The sequence below is a fragment of the Scyliorhinus canicula genome, chromosome 8 (assembly GCF_902713615.1).
Source record: "Scyliorhinus canicula chromosome 8, sScyCan1.1, whole genome shotgun sequence".
Lineage (NCBI taxonomy): Eukaryota > Metazoa > Chordata > Chondrichthyes > Carcharhiniformes > Scyliorhinidae > Scyliorhinus > Scyliorhinus canicula.
In genome coordinates this window covers 107,796,920-107,814,552 of record NC_052153.1, presented here as the reverse complement: position 1 = coordinate 107,814,552, position 17,633 = coordinate 107,796,920, and the positions used below count along the sequence as shown (strand labels likewise).

Sequence of the window (17,633 nt, the reverse complement as noted above, 5' to 3'; positions counted from 1 at the left end):
CAACACAAAAAAGGCACCTCCACAGTAGAAACACTGTCAATAACACATAAATAAGTCATCTGTTTCCAGGGGGAAAGTATAAAGTAGCAGTAATTCAAAGTGACAGTTTAAGAGCTGTCTGTTTATAGATTCCGCAGGGATTTCCAGTCATGCAATTGTTGCAAATGTATGTCACAAAACACTTTGACTTTCTTCAAGTCATGCCGATTAACTGTCAACTTCAGATAGGCAGCTATAGGTAAAATTCCAACAAATTGAACCTCTAGTTTGAATACGTATGCAGAATTTTCTACCTTCGGTTTGGGTATTTCCCTTTGAATACAATTGACGATACATCTGCAAATTGCACTTTGGGAAGTGAATAATTGTTCTTGAGTTCTCACTCAAATTGATTTGCATTTTGCCAAACACAAAATTCATTGTGAACTGCACAGTTGGGCAGTGCCTTAAATCAATTTTTGTTTCAAAAATACTTCTTGACATATTTAATTTGATACAGTTTGATTAATGCAGCTGAAAAATGATTGATCACAAAGCTAAGCATTTTCATCAGTGTCGAAGACACCATCTATAACCTGTTCTCAAATTACAACTTCTTCATAAAAAACAAGATAGAATCACTTGCTGGTTTTATTGGGCGGCAACAAGAGTTTAGATAAATATAAATGCTAAAGACCATGTCGATTGGTGTCTGAACCCAAATTAAACAACTTAATTTGCAGGAGCCCCTCGAAGGACTGCAAACGAGCACAATTAATGAAAACTCCCAATGGTGATTAATTTGTCCTGAGGGTCAGGCCGGGTTTTGTGGATGTGGCTGGCTTGTAGTGCAAAAAGGGGCAAGGAGGGGGGAGGGAGAGGGGGAAGGAAAGGGGAAAGGAGAGGGAGGGGATAGGAAGGGAGTGTGTCGCAGAGCTCCCAAAGTTCAGGAGGGAGGATGTGCGCCCCAACTCTGAGGGGGCCTTCCACCCACCCACACACACACACACCTTTTTGCCCACATGGGGAAAAAGTTTAATGTCACTTTCCCACCCTACCCACACCTGCCAGCCTAAAAATTGAGGCTGGGTGTTTTAAGGCCCTTTAGTGGCCATTAACTGGTCACTTAAGGGCCTTAAGAGGTGAAAGGGCGGGTTTCCCACCCAAGGCCCTGCTGCCCAAGATTGAAATTGGGTCTGGGTTTGGGTTTCCGGGGGAAATCCCATGCCCACCTCAGGGGATGTGTAAAATTCAGCTCTATGCCTCAAATTTAACACTCTTCAAATCTAATACACAAATATAGCCCTAATCACCACAAATCAAAAATATACCATAGTTAAATCAATAGTAACTTAAGTAAAAGACCTGCAGCAGAATTTTATAGTTCCCCTTCCTGCAGACAGGCTCCCAATAAATGTCCTGGGTGGCCTTCCTACTTCCTTCCTACCTGCCCCTAACCGGTTCACAATTTTATGTAAGGTGGTCAAAGTCTAGGGCCAATTATTGTCCAGGCACTTCAGGGTCCCTTCCCAACCATCCTCAATTATGAGGTGAGTGACAGGTGTTCAGGGACAAGGTTAAGCCCAGCAGGTTACCCTGCTTGGGTCTCAAGCAAGAGGGAGCATCTCCCTCAAGGGCCCCCTTTCCACATCCACTCGCTGAGGATTACAAGTCGTTTCCAGCCAATCAATGCTCCATGGACGCAAATGGTTATGGGCTGCTGTGATCAGGATGCAATCCCTCAGGGGCTGAATTAGCACAGGGCTAAATCGCTGGCTTTTAAAGCAGACCAAGGCAGGCCAGCATTTTTTTTCATTCATTTCATCCCTGCCGACTCTTTAGGTGGGAATCCCAACATCCGGAAAATCCTATCTTTAGACCCTACATTTTATAAGTCAAGAGGAATCTATAGAACAGACCTGAGATTGACTTGTGCTAAATTTTAACTGAATAAGTCACTTAGTATAAATTCATCTTGCTCTGTCGAACAATCATTAAAAAATTGCCAGCCATTTTACACTCCTGATTTTCTTTTCTACTGCTGTCAATATCTGTCGTCTTCTGCTTACATTTGTATAAAAAATACAGCAAAACAACAATGGTTTACTGAATAAAATATAGCTCTGTATTTTCTGAGAAATTCTACTAGACACTTGCCATAATTTGGGTACAACCCATCAGAAAATATCAAGGACTCATTTGTGTTATATTCTTGCAAAATTCCAGGATTACTTTTAAACGGAATGAAACTTCCACCCACCGCTTAGAATGGCAAATATGCCAGGAAGCGGCCCTGGGATTCATTATGACAGGAGCTGCAATTTCACTGGTTCAGCTGGGATTCCACAAAACATTGGAGACTCGGACACCAAATTAATTGAAGTTTACTGGCCTACAGAAACAAAAATGGGTTCTTCTGGGGGCAAGAAAGAACAAAGTCTGGATCAGGTCCTGCGCAGACCCACTCTGTTTTTCTGCCACTATCCTCTGTGGAGGGGTGCCAAGTATCATTGGGAAGAAACCATGTGCTCCAGGCAACCTTGCCTTTTAAAACACACACTTCCTATAAAAGAGAATTTGCAGCAATGCACTGCAGGTAGCTGGATAATTATTTATTGACATGCAGGGAGACACTTTGGCACATCAGATGAAGTAAAGACTTCCCCCCTCACCCATTCCCCCCATCTTTAGTCATACCACCTTAGACTCACTTGTCTTGAGACTGAGGCCAGAAAGAGGGCCACCATTCCAGCAAGGGGCAGGAAGCTCTCAAAACTACCCATCTGGTGGGGATAGTACAGGTGGTAAGGGTGGTCAATGCTCACAGCTTGGCATCCAGAACCTGGCAGCAATGCTACAAAACATTTAATGACCTCTGTAAGGGTCCTTCTTGTTGATTCCCTTATTTCCCATTATCGTTTTGATCTATGGATGCATTATGGACATGTATCTTTAAGTCAAGCAGCAGAGAGAATGAGGAATTTAAAAAGTTGCTTCAACGTATGTGGTGCTAGCTTTCAAGCAGCCAAACACAGACTTTGTGGCATCCAAGAGATGGCGCGTGACTCGATTTGATTGGTTGGCTGGTGGTCAATGAATTGGCAAAATGGCCATATTCTGCCCGGTAACAGGTGGTGATTGGATCCTGCTCAGTGGGATGATTTCCAGAGACCGAAGGAAAGTAGAGTTGGTCCTGGATGTTCAAGGAAGAAGGAGCTGTGAGTGCCTGTTCCCCCTCTTCACTCTCTCTCTCCAGAAATGTTGTGAGCTCCTGTATTTCTGAACCTACAGAGAACCTGAATGAATGGATCTACAGTGAACATCTGGAATTGGAAGCCTAAATTTATGGAAGGCACGCTACAAGACAACCATCTGAAACACAGACTTTTATCTGTACCAGCTTACCCGGACAGGCGCTGAAATGTGGCAACGAGGGGCTATTTGTAGTAACTTCATACTTGTGACAATAAAAGGTTATTATTATTTTAATTATTATTTTTACACCCCTCTTCCCCCCCCCCCCTCTGTGCCTGTGTATACAGAGGATGCGGCAAATTACAGAGGAATTAACCAGTTGTACTTGCTGCATATTTCATTACAGTTCTTGTTATAATATAAAACGTAATTGCATTTAAATTCATTCAATTCAGTGGTTCATTCAATTGTGTTGCGATTCCGCATCAAGGGGGGCTGGAATTGACCATGCCTTAGCCCAGAGTGTCGTAACCCCTCTCTTAACTGGTCAAGGTGAGAGAATGCATCTGACCATCACATCTCTCATCCATAACATCAGGGACATTAACTATATATACAGGTAAATAAGCATTAATTTTCTACCCTCACCCTTTCAAGAGAAAGTTTCTCACAACAGATGGGAAAGGCAGGCGATCCATAGATTAATCCTCTCATCATCCTTGAGCAATTTGTCCCGAGGATTATGGGCACTAGTGGCAATACCACCAAGGAAGATTACCGCCTTATGCAACTTTTCCACTCACTACCCACCCTCATCCTGAAATTTGGACATTCTGAATTCTCTGTGTACCTGAACAGACGCCAGATTGTGGCTACTAGGGGCTTTTCATAGTAACTTCATTACAGTGTTAATGTAAGCCTACTTGTGACAATAAAGATTATTAAAAAGGTGCCATGAAATGGAAAACTACCACGGGAGTAATTGTAGACCTTAATGATTTCCTCCCCACCGTCTCTTACCTCAACCTCCCTTGGCCAGAGCTTGTATGCAAACTCCTGGGAGGCTACGGTAACAGAGGATTTTGATGAAGGCCTCAGCACCATAGGAACATGCCAAATGAACGTGCACACCGAGATATTTAATGCATTTGCAGGCTTATCAGATGGGCTCCTATCACAGGAAAGAAGGACTGAGGAGTCCAGTTCAACAGTGGCACAGGACATCGCAGAGAACATGAAACCCGTTATTTTCACCGTGTAACTCACCATGAACTCCTCCATGGTAGCACTGCCAAACTGACCCATAATGGAGCATCTGCTCATCACTAACTCAACTTTCACTACTCCACAGGCAGAGGCCTCCCAATATCAGTTGTGTAGTGGAAGCTCAGATAGAGATCATGAGATCTTATTCATATAAATATGTAGAATCAGCACTTTTATGTTACACAATAGATAAGTCATGTTGGGATCGTAATGTGGTTCGGATGCTAGTGGAGCAACAGTGCAAATTATTCAGAAATTTCTGGTGAACCAGAATTTATGGAATATAACCACTGTCTCAAATTCAATAGCCATGAACTCACCATTTATTTTGCAGCAATTTCTGTGCCATTATCACCATCACCTTCAGACAGAACACATAGATATGTATAACGGTTCTGTCATGGGTAGAAAAGGTGGGAGATGAAGGCTGTATTATTAAAATAATCTATTTTTGTACTATTCGTATCTCACTTCCTCAATTTCCAGATCATTACTGCAAATGTATAACTACTTTGGTCCTGCAGAAGGCTTGGAATAACTACCAGTTTGATGTGCATAAAATCAATGTGCATTCCTGATTAGATTTAACAAACTAAGTGGGTTCCAGCAATGCCTGGATCCATGCTATGAAACAACATGACACATTATACTAAATTTAATAGCTTTGCCCTACATATAGACCACAGTAAATCCTTATAGTATAAATCCAATGTATGATGTGCTTGATAGAGATATCACCCTGCTGATAGAAGAGAAAGTGCGAAGCAATTACTTTAGGTGGGTACACTGAGAAATTATATGGGCTATCCATAGGCTACCTTGTGGGTTATATGGCTATGCCTCTGAAATAAATCTGACAGTTTAAGCAATAGATGAAGCTCCTGAAATCTTTAAAATGAGGGAACATAATTTCAGCATGCATACAATGCGAATGATTTATTAGTATGATAGTTATTGTGCACCCTTTTTGCATTTTATCGCAAATCGGAAGAGGAACAATAAACGCAAATAGTGGGGGTGATTTTGAGCCAACGTTAGCCGTCAGTGAGAATGGTGGCGTGGGCTCAAGTCAAGATCAGGCTTTCCGATTTTCACCCTCCCCTGCATCAATGAATTAATGTGAAACACGTCGCGAGAGACGGGGAACCTCCATTTAATACATTAGCATGTCATCAGCAAGCACTTACTCCTGACCTTCCCCTCCTCACTGAATATTCATTCAGTGTGATGTCCTGCTGGTGCCATTTAGAACAGGTTTTAACAATTGTGAACCTGGTGGCTTCACCTCCAAGATGGGTATTGGAGGTGAGCACTCAGGCAACCATGAATCTCCAGGGTGTTCAATACTCAGGGTGCATTGTAAAGGACGCAGGGGACACAGATAAGTTCAACTGGGGCCAGGATTCGGATTCAGTCTCTCAACCTTGGGGGGACAAGTTGCCAGCAGGCCTTACCTTCCCTTCATTTTGGGCTGCACCTTGTCTTAAGGGGGTCTGGAGACTGGCATGCAGGTATCATTTCCTGTGTCCTCCATGATGGCTTTGTGCCCAAATCACCACTGACGTGTTGGCCCTGCCCCATGAATTTGTCCCTCAGTTCATCTGACTTTGTTTACTTAGTTACTTGTCTTAAACAAAATATTTGGAAGCATTGGCCCCAAGCACGGAATGAACATTGGAGTTCAATCATTAATATAAATGAAATGAAAAATGAAATGAAAATCGCTTATTGTCACGAGTAGGCTTCAATGAAGTTACTGTGAAAAGCCCCTAGTCGCCACATCCGGCGCCTGTCCGGGGAGGCTGGTACGGGAATCGAACCGTGTTGCTGGCCTGCTTGGTCTGCTTTAAAAGCCAGCGATTTAGCTCAGTGAGCTAACACAACTTACACTGATGTGTCCTCTGTGCAAAGCATATGGTCATCACTCACCCCATTTAAGGTTATGACAGGGGGGCATCTTTGAGGTGCCCCATGATGATGCAGATGCTGATCCCATGCATGTACTTGACTGCTCTTTCACCTCGGTTGAAAGGTGCCACTGAGACTCTCGAGGGTCCACGCGCCTCATCCTGGTGGAGTTGAGAGGGATAACTGTGGGGAAATGGCAGTGTGAGGGGGGAAGTGTGAGACTTAGTGGTGAAGGCACTCACTAAGTGCTCACTAAGGGGGAAGCACATGGCTGGAAGTCTCAGAGACGTGGAGTGCTGAGGGTCAGGTCTCTGTCAGGAATCCCGAGGAGTATTTAATTGGAGCTCCCCGTTGATTGCAGTGATTAAGTTACCCCGGGACAAGTGAATCAGCGGGAGTCTGCCATGAGAGCGGTGTGATTCACGTAAAGAAAATAACTTTTCTTTAAGAGGCTCAATAATCCATGAGATTTCCTGCCGCTGGTGGCATTTGCATGGTTTGCTCATTGGAACTGACCCTACGCCATTTTTAGGTAAGGTTCCGTCCATAGTGCTCTAACAATCACCTAACTAATTGCATACTTGTTCATAAAAACATCTCATTTTTAATTATACTTATTTTTAAACGTATTTACTTGGTTCTTGTGGATAAAAAAAAAATTGTTGACTTGGAGAGGCCAATTTCCAAAGGTGGCTGACAAGTAGCTGAATGGATCGGTAAGAACAGCAGGATATTCAACTACTAATTTGTTTCAAGCAACCATTCTCTCTCCATGACCACTAACTCTTCCAGACACAGAATAGCTGATATATTTTGTTTTTTAAATAAGAAATAAAATGTTTGGATCTGCAGACATTTGAAGAATAAAGATAAATGTGACAATGCAAATGACTCACCATTTACAGCACAGTATGACTATATGACATTTATTTCTTTATCTATTAAGCAGAGTTGTTATAAGGAAGCAAAGGACCAGAATGCTTAACATTTCATATTTCTTCTGTCAAATAAAAAAAGACAATGAACATAAAACACAGCTTTTAACTAAAATATTTTGACAACCAGGTCAATGCTGAGAGAATATATTTGCTTCAGAACGCACAGCAGATTCTTCAGAGAGCCCTAAAGTTACTCATATTCTGAAACTGCATACATTTAAAAAATGACAGAAACCTTATGAATCTTTTATGCAGCAGAATTTCTTAAATAATTAATAAGGAGAGTAAAAGCGGTGCTACAAGATTTAGCCGAAGAATGGAATATAAAATCAAGGGTGAGGGATGAGAGAAATGAATTGCCTCTTATTTTCTAAATTATTTAACTTTCAAAAGATGAGAACATCACTAACTCTTTTACAGCAATTTTTAGATTGATGTGCACTGATAGAAGCAGCAAGAAGGCAAATATTAATTGTAAAACATTTAGAAAAAATACACAGCTGAAACTAAACTATCAAACACTGAACTGTTTGAAGTTACAAGGTTGATTTTGAAATGCATTTATGTTTGCTAATTCCACAAAGGTTAATACATAAAGGAATTGTGCTTTTTAATCACAGCCTAGATTTGATCTTAGTTATTCATGGATTTAAGAAATTTTTAAATTGGAGCCCTATGGTGCTTCCAAAAGTGGCTATGTTATAAATATGTTTCTGATTTGTACCTCCGGGAAAAGGGTTAGAGATGAACCCAGCTTGATGCCTCATCTTCAAAGAAAGGCTTGCATTCCCAATGGAATTATACAGATCTCTGTTTGCTAGAATCAGGAAGCTTTACGTAAACTAATATGTCAGGAAGTGGAAAAACCCAGTAAAGTGAGCAACAGTCTCAACTCTGTCCTATCAACTTGTTCAATCATGTGAAAGAGGCAAACTCTTATTCATAACAAGCCAAATATCAAAACTGTAAATTAAACCTGAAGATTTCAAATCAAGCAGCTTAATTCCTTGGATATCAAGATACCTTTGGGACAATCTGAAATCTCATCCTTAGTTAATTGGGAAAAAGTGAAAAATGACCACATTTTAAACTTGAATTCACACATCCCAATTATGCTTAAGATCCATCTTTCAAATAGCATTTTAGAAATATCTTAGATAAGAAGTTCAAAGATCCAACGAACTGCCATACAGGAGTTCTTAATATTTAAAAATTAATTAGACACAAAAGAACCTCTACGCTAACAATTCTCAGTAGGTGAGGTTATCATTTAAAATGAAAGCAATTTATTCTAACAAGTATTCGACACTACAAAGAAAACATAAATTAAAATGCTATAGTGTGCTATAATCATGGTTTCAATTCAATAAGGACTACATTAAATATCTGAGCTTTTATTCTGTTATTACAAAAAAGGCATAGCACTGTTACATCTGAAGCTGCTATTGCGACAACAAGCAACTGTCCTACTTTTTTCTTAATCCCCAATTGTGTCAATTAAAGATCCGTGTAATGGTTTTCATGCCAAATTCAGTGGTTTGGTATCAAGTATCCTAATAGTCGCCTGCTTGCAAACTCATGGAAATGTTAAAAATGTGATTCACAGATCAAAAAATGAATGTTTTAGAATGCAACTCATTAAAACATAGTGAGTACTTTTTAAATTTTAGGAGCAAGGTTGATTAAAGCAGATCACATCTAAAACCAAAATGAGCAAGTCTCAGTTCAGATGCAAGACACTTGAGAGAATTCCTTATTTTATTTTGAAAATCACACACACAACCCAGTTTTCAGACCTATATCACAGCTTAAAGGATTTTGTCAAGGCACTGTTGGTGGTACTTCTTTAGCTCTTTGAGGTACCAATTGTACGTTGTCCAAGTTTCCAAAGGCTATGGGAGTGCAGGGATCAGTGCTGCCCAGTAAACTATGACCTTAGTCTCAGATTTGAGATCCTGGTCCTCAAATACCTTTTATCTCAGTCAGCTGAAGGTGGAGCTGTAATATTGGAGGTGATGATGAATTTAGTTGTCTATGCCTTTCTTCATCAAGCAGAGACACCCAAGATCCTCCGGGTCCAGTATCCAGAAAGGTAGTTCAACGCCAGCATCTTTTCCAAGCCAACTTTCCAAGCATCAAAGCACTAATCGCTCAAACCTGCAGGGCTGGGCAGGGCATGTCGTTCTTATGCTTGATATCAGATTCCTAAAGTAACTGTTGTTCTCAGAACTCGCCTGCAGCAGGAGACTCCCAGGAGTGGAAACACTTTTGGGATGTCCTCAAAGCATTCCTGAAGAGTCAAACTGTGAAGGAATTCATGTGAAGATGTATAGTCGTAATGAGGGCTTATGAAGTAAAAAGTTATTTCCCTATTAACGAGAGCTTGAAGGTTTTTTTTAAAAAGGCTCGTTCACAATTCGTAATTACAGATCCTAGTAGATACAGACTTGTGTCACTTATAGCACTGATAAGAAAAATACACACCCAAAAACTGCAGATCAGCACTTTTTGTTGCACACCGTCAGGAAAGACAACACACTGTAGGATTTGATGAGTTGATACTGATAATCCCAGACCACAATGAACTGGAATTTTTACAACCCAGAACCACATTATAATCTTAAAATGCAGACTCCTGACTCATGAGAAAATTAACCATCATGAGTTCTGGCAAGCATGGCTTCTCTATAATCAATAAGAGCCAGGCCATATGTGGAATTTAACAATTATATAAACATAGAACATAGAACAGTACAGCACAGAGCAGGCCCTTCAGCCCTCGATGTTGTGCCGAGCCATGATCACCCTACTCAAACCCACGTATCCACCCTATACCCCCAACAACCCCCCCTTAACCTTACTTTTTAGGACACTACGGGCAATTTAGCATGGCCAATCCACCTAACCCGCACATCTTTGGACTGTGGGAGGAAACCGGAGCACCCAGAGGAAACCCACGCACACACGGGGAGGACGTGCAGACTCCGCACAGACAGTGACCCAGCCGGGAATCGAACCTGGGACCCTGGAGCTGTGAAGCATTTATGCTAACCACCATGCTACTGTGCTGCCCCATAAAGTTGCTGTGAAAAGCCCCTAGTCGCCACATTCCAGCACCTGTTGAGATAAGCTGGTACAGGAATTGAACCCACACTGCTGGCCTTGTTCTGCATCACAAACCAGCTGTCTAGCCCACTGAGCTAAACCAGCCCTTAAACTCTCTTAGAATCAAGAAGGGCCAGACCTACTTTGAAATTAATGGTGATCAAAACCATATTTGGAACATTTAAAAGGCTGAATCTAATTACAACTAAGATGTCACCCCAATTACTTTTTCAAATTAAGAGACAATTTAGCATGGCCATTCCACATAACCTGCACATCTTTGTGTTGTAGGGGAGAAACCCATGCAAACACGGGGAGAATGTGCAAACTCCACATAGACAGTGTCCCAGAGCCGGGATTGAACCTGGGACCTCGGCAATGTGAGGCAGCGGTGCTAACCACTGCACCACCATGCTGCCCCCCTCAGCCCTATTCTTAAGAAATTAGTTATCCAGCCCAAGACACACAACAAGTATTGAGACTATGCAATGGATAGTCAGATTCGCTTGACGAGTTTATATGTCTCTCACTCACTCAGGGATTAAGGTAAATATTACTTTAATGTTGGATGGATATCCCAAATAAATTATTTTTAGAAATGACATTTTTTAATTGCTCATTTAAAATTTTGAAAACTTAAAAGAAAAACATTCAAAGTTCTCTTGAAAAACTGCCCATCTTACATGCTCATAAAACTGTCAATCAAACACAGCCTTTCACACTCCCATTGCAAAAGGTTTTAAGTCACTTAACATTTCTTAATCTTGCCCAAATAAATGAAGACATTGAAATATCTTTTAAAAGAAACAGAAACATTTTACAAGCTCACAAAACTGTCAATCAAACAAATGTAGCAATTCTCCATGGCAGTTGCACAGTCCCCATAGAGCTGCATCCATTAGTGAGTCTTCGAGCTCAGCCAGACATTCATTATGAGATTACATCTCACAACTGTATCAACAAAACAGACGGAACAAATGGCCTGACAACTGTTTCGCAAGATTGTCTTATTAATTTTCTTATAATTTCAGTTGCATTTCAAAGACTTGCAAATGAGTCATTGATTCTATACCGTAGTGGAAATTGAAAGAGTTGCTATGGTGGATGCATATCGGGTATGGAAGAGGCATGAAATATGGAAGGATAATGGTGGGGGTGGATGGATCATATGTAGGGTGGGAGGGGATGGAGAGGGTATAGGAGGGGATGGAGAGGGTATAGAAGGGCATGGGGCATCCTGAGTGAGGGATGGGCATTGGGATCAAACAATCACGAATAATGTCCTGGAGACTGGAGGTAGGCCTTCTAATTTGCCTATCCCTGTATCCACAGGCCTCTATGGACACTTCAGGACTGTTTCATGAGGTGGAAGCCCTGACTCCAGCCCACTTCCACCTCCTCTGGATGAAAATTTCTTCTGAATGGGTTGACTTTCTAAAATCAGGAACACAGCATCTGGAAATTACCCGACTTGCGGTTCCCATTGCTAAGGGAAACATTTGGCCCAACGTTTCAGGTCAATTATTTATTCATGTTTCTGTGTCCACAGATGTTGTCTGACCGAATGAAAAGCATTTTCTGGTTTAATATTAGTAATTGAAATTTGCTTTGCAACTCAGGCTAAAATTATCAAAGATTTTAAATCACGTTCTAGAAAGCTCAAGTATATCTAAACAAAGTATATGAATGTTTCTAGTCTTTAACTTTCAGACCCAGTTAATGATCCTCATTGCCAAACCAATTTCAGCGAAACACCATTTTTATGTACATGACACATAGTAAGTTTGTTTATGGCATAACGCTAAAGATAACATTTACAGAGCTGTCACCTGCATTACAGAAGCTTTGCATTACAGCAAAGCTCTTGGGGTCATATACTAAAAATTTATGATGGTATAAAGTGGGCCAATGCTTTAGAATCCACTTTGGCTCAAGTGAAGCGTTCAGTTCACCATGTGATGTTAAACAAGATGCTTCTCATTAAATTGATGAAGCGATAAAACAATACAACCTGACAGCATCATGTAATAGCCTCTACTTCTGTACAGTTACAATATTAGAAAATAAGGTTGAACCTAGCTAACAATACAAACAATTTATGTCAACATCAAGTACACTGTATTATCAGTATCGCTTCTCTTCAGGTTTAAAATAATCTTCTAACTTTGTTTTTACACATGGTTTAGCATAAAAAATATAAGATATATTTTATAAAAAATATAAATAGATAAGAACAGAAGATATGGGAGCAGATTTCAGTGAAACATGGTACACAGATAGGGTACAACCCAGGGAAGAACTATTTTTTTTGGCAAAGATTGGAATTTAGGATCCATTAACACTGGGAGTTAGGACAAATTGACTTATCTTTTTAGAATGGTGTAGATTGCTTTATTCAAAATGTTGTGGATTGTTTTATTTAGAATATTGTTGATCATTTTAGAATGTTGTGGATTGTCTCAGCTGCTGTGGTGCAATCTTTCGCAACAGTCAAAATGTGAGCAGAATTTTCAGAGCAGGTTGTTGGATGTGGATTGGTCTGAAGCCCAATGTGAGATGGGACTATTGACAAAATTATTTATTTTCTCATTTTTGTAACTACAGAGCATCAGTCAGACAGAAAAAAAACCTCAAGGACTTGTATAACTGTAAGAACATTGAGTTAACATAGCTTGATGAAAGTATTCACTTTACTGAGTGGCCTTTTCACTTATTTTAACTGTTTTTCTCTGCTGAATAGTTCAGAACACAATGCTCCTATATTTTCCTTCAAAACATTTCAAACAATTCAATAATATCTATGGAAGGTTTCTATACAGTGCAATTTTATACTTCATTGCAACAAAAGATGATCTCAAAACTGTGGCAAAGTAGTAAGATTGCTTTTGTTTGCACTGGATACAGCTATTTAGCTATAAACCTATTAAATTAAATGCTTTTAAAGTACAATTTATTGCAAAAACCCTAAAATCATGTTATCCTCTTTCTAGATAAAAGGCATTGGAACACCTGGAAGCTGCAGTCAATAGAGCCAGCTGCAGACAACTTACTGTCAATATGCATCATGCAATGTTGCAGAAGAGAGATGCACTGCAGGTGGCAAAAAAAAGATTAGTTGATGCTCATATAAGTGTTCAGAACTATTTCCCTGCTGAGACATTCATTTTACATTGAACTGGTGTTCCAAAGAAAGACCAAAGTGTGATGTTATTTACATTTTAGAATGTAAGTTCAATATTTTTTGCACTTCATTTGCTGTGGCATCTACTCCTAAACTTAAAAGGTATAAGCACTGGACCTATATCTGTCACTTGTTTTTGCTCTGAATGGAATACTGGCAGTAATATACATGAAGTTCAGTATATCTACTGACCGTGATCACAACTGTTGCTGAATTGTATGTCATGGTGAGGATCCTCAACAAGGGATAAGTGAATGCGACTAATTAAGATAAATGATATTCTTGTAACAATTGGCCGGTTCTTAATTTGTGGGATTGAGAAACCGATCAAATGTCACGATAACCTCAATAAAACATGATGCTGATAATTCATCAATTTATCTTCCTCAGCTGCTTTTTCATTAGCTAGTTCTGCTCCAAACCTTTGTTCAGTGTCTTGTTTCTCCTGCATCTTATGAAGCATCTTCGGATGGCTTATGGCAGTAAGGGTTGAATGTACATCTGTGCAGCACGGGATTTGACAGTAAATTGAGAAGCGGTGTCATCACCGCACAGAAGCAATGCTGCAAGCTGGCCGCAATCATGGATGGAGGTGCAGGGCCCATCCAAAGCTGTTGTGGGGAGCAAGCCACAAGACACCAATCTGACAGCCAATGATCCCCGTGTGACACTCACTGAATTCTAAACTACTTTGAAATCAATTGGATATAAACATGTCTAAATTGCCTTCTCAGTTAGTTTACTTGCCTTCCTGTCGCATTATAGCAGCAACACCGTGTTAGCGGTTTCCTGCTGCTGGTAGAATGCATAATCAACATGCTGTTAGGGAGAGAACCTCAAGATAGAAATTAGAAATAAAATTTAAAATCTATAAAGGTAGGGAGATGTAGCAGTAACACAGTGCATTTGTAATCAGCACACTAACATACCGCACCACAGACCAACTGGACTTCATGTATGTTCCACAAATCCTGTAAGATCCTGATCACAACTGTGCTCACCATTCATACAACCCTTTGTTCAGTCCGGTTTCACCTCACACTACCAAGGCTTATCCCAAATCAAAATTATTAACAACATCTTCTTTGACTGTTTCCTGTGGTCTTGCTCAATGAAACAACCACTTCTACATGTATAAACTCTTGCATTCTGTTTCAAAAATGAATTCTCCTCCTGTCCCTTCAAGATTATGTTCAAAGTTTCCTCTTCTTTTGAGAGCCATTATGTTCTTCAGTGGCAGGCTTGGGGCAGTGTCAATGAATATGCTAACAAGACTAAGCTTTCCCCCCTCATCTTACAGGCAGACTGCCTATCTAACTTTTAATGTTGTAGATGAGCCAGAACAATCACTAAACAAACATCAAGGAAACAAAACCATAATTTTCTGTCAATGGCAAAATCTCTCACCTGCTTACTGAGTCAGGCAAGGTCAGATTGTATGCAAGCGCAGTGATCCCTCTGACCCAGAGTTGAGCTTCAAATCCCACATCAAAAAGGCTGCTTTCCTTTCACCTTTGTTACGTTGCCCATCTCAACCTCCAATTTGCTCGTACTGCTCCTTATCTATTTTGTTAGCCATCGTTAGTCCTGATTTATTCGATGGTCTCTTTGCCATTCTCATGATTTCTATCTTTTGTAAACTCCCACTATCCACTATCACCACTATCCACATCCTGTGCCACATCAAACACAGATTTCTCATCACCCCAGACCTAGGCCCTTTGTTCCCCAACACTGTGACTTTAAAATCCTTCTGCTTACCTACAAAATCCTCTAAGGTTTCAGTCCACCCTCTGGACTTAATTCCAAGCCTTAACATGTCGCTCAATATTTTAACTCTTGTCTCCTGTACATCTCCCAACCCCTCTTCTCCTCTATTTGTGGCAAAGCTTCAGATAATTTCTGATCTGCTGTGCAAATGCATTCTCTCCACCTCCCTTGCAAGCTGTAAAAGATTTCACAAAACCCATCTTTCAGCCACTTCTTTTGTCTCTCATCAAAAGCTTGACATTGGTTCCTTTCCTCATCTGTGAAGCGTCAAGGCATTTTTGTGTCTTCGCAGTGATAGATAAATTCAAATAGTTGTTGCTGTGGAGAAATGTCCAAAAGAAAAAGCTTTCGTCCATTGGTTTAATGGATACACTGGAAGAAAATGTAAGGGAATTGAAATACGAGGAGTTCCTACTTGTTTATACCATTTAATTTCACATATTTTAGTAATTTTGAGTCACAATGGCCGGTAAGTTCCTTGGAGCTGCCTCTGTTCCATTGTCATTAGTGCACTGGAAGTGTGACACTTCTGGTACAGTAACATTGGGAAAGTGGTAGCAACGCTGAAGAATTTCCTGGCCTCTGAAACCTGATTGTTCCATCGGTGAACTGTTCACATATTTCGAGCAGCTTGCCAATTGGAAGGGGCAGGATAGCTGATGGCTTCACTGGAGACCCCATCAAAAGCAAGTAAGTGAAAGAGGAGGGAGGGGGCAATCACACGGAGGATCATGCATCATCGGGATGGATTTACATGAGGTTACAAAAAATATTAATGCTTCTAGTGACCCTCCAAAAATCATTCACCAACCTATTTTATCTTTAATTTTCTTAGGAATTATTCTTAGGAATGACCTGCAGGGTTGCCTTTAAGTTCTTAAGTTCCATTGGTTAAGCTCTTGCCAAGTTCTCATTCTGTCCAGTGGTACTTTAGAATTGCACTGGGATCCTGTTGATGTTACAGGACTCTAATTTGAAGGTTAATGAGGTGTAACAACCACTTCAAGGCACTAAGCAAAATGGAAGTGCCTTAGTTGTCAGCAAAAACAGGCGGCAAGTAAATGAATATTTAAATCGAGCTGCCCGTTCTTCCTCGGCAGAAGGGAAGAAAATTAGCCCCTCTTTTAGGGTAAAACTCTGAGACTGTTTGGCACATGATCTAAATTTCAATTTAACAGTGCATCATTAAGTCAGCTCTTTGATTTTACGGAAGATTCGACAGCATAGAAACAGAAAATTCAGGCTGCCATTTATTTTCCAAGAAGCTCTTCATGTAGACCTATTGTTATACCATTCTATTTCATTCTCCCTCATGAGCTTATCTAGCTACCCCTGAAATAACATACCCCTTATAGTAACCATGGTTCACATACTTCACATTATTTAGGTAAAGAAAATTTTACTGAATTCCCTATTAGATTTATTAATGTCAATCTTATGTTTATGACCTCTGGTTTACACTCCTGAACATGTGGAAGCATTTTCCCCATGTCTACCCTATCAATTCCTTTAGGCAACACGGTCGCACAGTGGTTAGGACAATTGTTTCACAGCTTCAGGGTCCCAGGTTCAATTCCGGACTCGGGTCACTGTCTGTGCGGAGTCTGCACGTTCTCCCCGTATTTGCGTGGGTTTCCTCCGGGTGCTCTGGTTTCCACCCACAGTCGAAAGGTGTGCAGGTTAGGTGGATTGGCCATGCTAAATTGTCCTTAGTGTCCAAAAAGGTTAGGTGGGGTTACTGGGTTACGGGGATAGGTTGGAGGGCTTAAATGGGGTGCTCTTTCCAAGGGCCGTGCAGACTCAATGGGCCAAATGGCCTCCTTCTGCACTGTAAATTCTACATGTCTTAAAGTTGCCTATTTGGTAATTCATCAACCTTTTATTTTCCACAAAAGAAACCAAAACCTGTTCAAATATTACCCTTGTTAATCATTGTGCACCCCCTTCAATACCTCTGTATCCTTTTACAAATATGGAGGGCGCAACTAATTACAATACTCCAAGTGTGGTTGAGCCAAAGACTCATACATGTTCAACATGACTTTCCTGGTTTTTAATTACATTCTTCCAGAAATGAAGGTCCCAATGATTGGTTTGCTTTTTATGCTCTTATCAACTTGCTGTATAGTTCAGATATTTTTGTTCCTGTATTCCACTTAGACTCTTAGAGCTAAAATTCATTGGTATCCATTTTCAGGCAGGGGGTTCACAATTCACAATCTGCCAGTTAAAGATAATACAAACTTTCCTGAAATAAAAACAGACATGCTGGCAAAACTCTGCAGCATCTA

The 17,633-nt window shown here is 40.5% G+C and overlaps 1 protein-coding gene and 1 long non-coding RNA gene across 3 annotated transcripts in view; one reads left to right on the top strand and one right to left on the bottom strand.

Annotated features, from left to right (window-relative positions):
- Positions 1-13,950, top strand: part of LOC119970436 — a 147,434-nt gene extending 133,484 nt beyond the window's left edge. Inside the window, exons 1-3 of one of the 2 annotated variants that reach the window (XR_005461616.1) lie at positions 6,790-6,880; positions 11,724-11,907; positions 13,382-13,950. This is a non-coding gene — a long non-coding RNA (uncharacterized LOC119970436). Of the gene's footprint in view, positions 1-6,789; positions 6,881-11,723; positions 11,908-13,381 lie in introns of those variants that run through there. The other variant, XR_005461615.1, reaches the window with a different exon arrangement.
- dtwd2 (DTW domain containing 2) overlaps positions 1-17,633 on the bottom strand; it is a 174,051-nt gene that overhangs the window by 15,627 nt on the left and 140,791 nt on the right. The gene's annotated exons all lie outside the window — the stretch shown is intronic.